Raw genomic sequence first — 2700 nt, 5'->3', positions numbered from 1 at the left:
TAGTTGTACCTGTAGTTGTACCTGTAGTAAAGGCTTCTTTTAGTGAGTTAATCTCCAACTTAAGAGCGTTTATCTCTTGTTGATGGATCAACTTAAGATCGTTGATCTCTTGTTGATGGATCAACTTAAGATCGTTGATCTCTTTCTGAAAAGCCCACTTAATTTCCCGAACAGCGCCTTCCATCCGATGAAGGGTACTTGGACTGTGCGAAGGAACAGCGCCTTCCATCCGATGAAGGGTACTTGGACTGTGCTCCCATCCCTGGTATTTGTCAAATTCGATGCTAATAACATTGGGTTGTATTACTGGTGCTTTGATGGCTATTTACCTATATAGGAGAGGATATGATGATGGTGGTACTAATAGTGGCGGGCTTGGTGCTATACCCAAGGTAAAGGAGGGGCTTTCCATGATAGCTAGGGTTGTGTTCAATGAGGAGCCTGTATTAGATGATATTGAGAATATTGATGCAGAGAGCCAGCCTACCACGGATAATGCTGAGAATATTGATGCAGAGAGCCAGCCTACCACGGATAATGCTGAGACCCCACCCGGGGTGCGCTTATTAAAGAAGCGTTTCCCCTCAAATCCCAGTCAATTTACTAGCAGTAGCAATAGCGTGAATGATGTCGTGGTTAATGATGGGAATACAGGTTGTAGTGACTTTAGACAATTCGACGTTACGGAGGATTTATCAGATTCAGACAGTGAATATTCAACAGCACAGAGCATGCCTTTCTTAGAGGATATTCCGGAGGGGGAAGAGATTAGTGAAACCTCGACTAACACTACTGATAAACCTGTGGAGACTATTGAAACCTCGACTAACACTACTGATAATCTTGTGGATACTAGTGAGGCCTCGACTAGCACTGATAATTCTGTTTATGTTGAAGTCGGGACTAACACGGATAACCCTCGTGTGTTCCGTAGGCCTCGATCTGTAGATCCCAGTAAATTCTTTAGCAGTAGTGTTCACGATGGGGATAGCAATAGATGATGATGCGAAACCATGAAGAATAGATTCGATTTTCTACTAGTATGGATAAGGGCTCCACCAATATACGGGTCCCACGGAAGCACTGAAGGCTAAATTGGAGCTACCGCTACCAGTAGGGGTTCGAATCCCGCACTACACGGAATGTTGCGAGATGGAACGATATAGCATAGCTCTGGATTCCCACAGAATTGAGTATAATAGAAGGATTAGCTAGGCTTTGCAGGAAACAGGAAGAAACAGGAGTAATTAAGCCTCCATCTAGAGTGTTTTATCGCATCGCCCCAACCTAGAGCTCTAAGAAGCCGAAGGAACCGGCAAGCAGGAAATGAAGCAGGAAACTGATACCGAACAGGAAACTGAAGCAAAGCACTCACCTTTTGCCGAAGTGAGAGGGGAATAAGACGGGGAGGCACTGATAAGGACAAGCACACTTCCTCCCGGCCTGGCCTGGTTTTAACCCGGAGAGAATGCGATAGCATTAAAGGGGGAACTTAGTTTCCGTTTAGGCATGCGTCCTTGGATTGCTGGCAGCATTCCGGGGAAGCGATCACGAATAAGATGATGGGATTTAGCAGAACAGAAAGAATATGGGAAGTGAAATAGCTGGTCGGGGGAGCAGAAGCTTGCTTCTTGCCCCCTTCAGCCCTGCCGAGGAGGCCCTCATCGTCACGCTCGATCTCTATGCTTTTCCGCTTCGATTAGCTAAAAGCTAGGCTTTGCAGGCAGGAAGAAACAGGAAGCCCTCTGCTTTTCCCTTGCTTTTCCCGGCGGTTTCCGCTTGGCAATGTAAGAAGCTAGCTTGCCTTGCTTGCTCCACCCACCACACTTTCACTGCCATCAAGAAATTTAGGTTATAGAACTACTCCGACTCCCTTCGCTATTTTGCGTGTGTTATGGGAGTTACGCAGTGGATAACAGAGAATTTTCCATGTTGCACCAAGTTAAGTTACTTACGGAAGTATGCATACACTCTAGTAACACTTCGGGTCGGGGTAAACACTCATCCGAACGTTTTCATTCTGGACAAACTGCCATGAATATAAAAAAAAGAATCTAAGAAAAAGAACCCCACTTTATAGATGGATCATAACAGAACTATAACCACTGTTAAATAACTGGAAGCTTTTTATAGTAGTATTAGCAGGGAATTGTGTCTCCGGGTCCAAACACTTGACACGATTTCCCAGGCCTTAAACCAGCAAGGTTTTCTTCAAGACCAACAACGCAATCAGCTTATAGCATTGTGTTCTTTTCTTCAGTATGATACTCTGCCTCAAGTGACCGGCGTACTTAACGACTCGTGCCGACATGGCTTCGATCAAGTGCTAAGCACCGCATTGCCCAAAAGTATCCAACTCTATTTAGCTGATATCCTGTCAGCGCGCTATCTCCTGGACATGTTTCAGCCCACAACAGCCACGCCTGCTGAAACCAGACAATTCTTGAATTCATTACTTCCTAATTTAAGACAAGTCTCTCTAGTTTTGAACTTTTTTATCATCGATCTGCAATCCGACACGGATTCGGGATCCGACACCGATCCGGGGGGAGGCAATGATTTGGGGTCAGGCCCTGGAGGCGGGGAATCCTCTTCCTCAACTCTACAAATTCACTCTCTTGCGGAGCCGTTCGATAGTATGGAAACGGTTCTGGAGCTGGGTCTTGGAGATTTCTATTTCTGCGCACTCAGGATATTTGT

This window comes from Dipteris shenzhenensis, unplaced genomic scaffold (assembly GCF_047967505.1).
Source record: "Dipteris shenzhenensis isolate YYH24624 ecotype China unplaced genomic scaffold, Dip_SZ_1.0 scaf0018, whole genome shotgun sequence".
Taxonomy (NCBI): domain Eukaryota; kingdom Viridiplantae; phylum Streptophyta; class Polypodiopsida; order Gleicheniales; family Dipteridaceae; genus Dipteris; species Dipteris shenzhenensis.
This window is presented reverse-complemented; position numbering follows the sequence as displayed.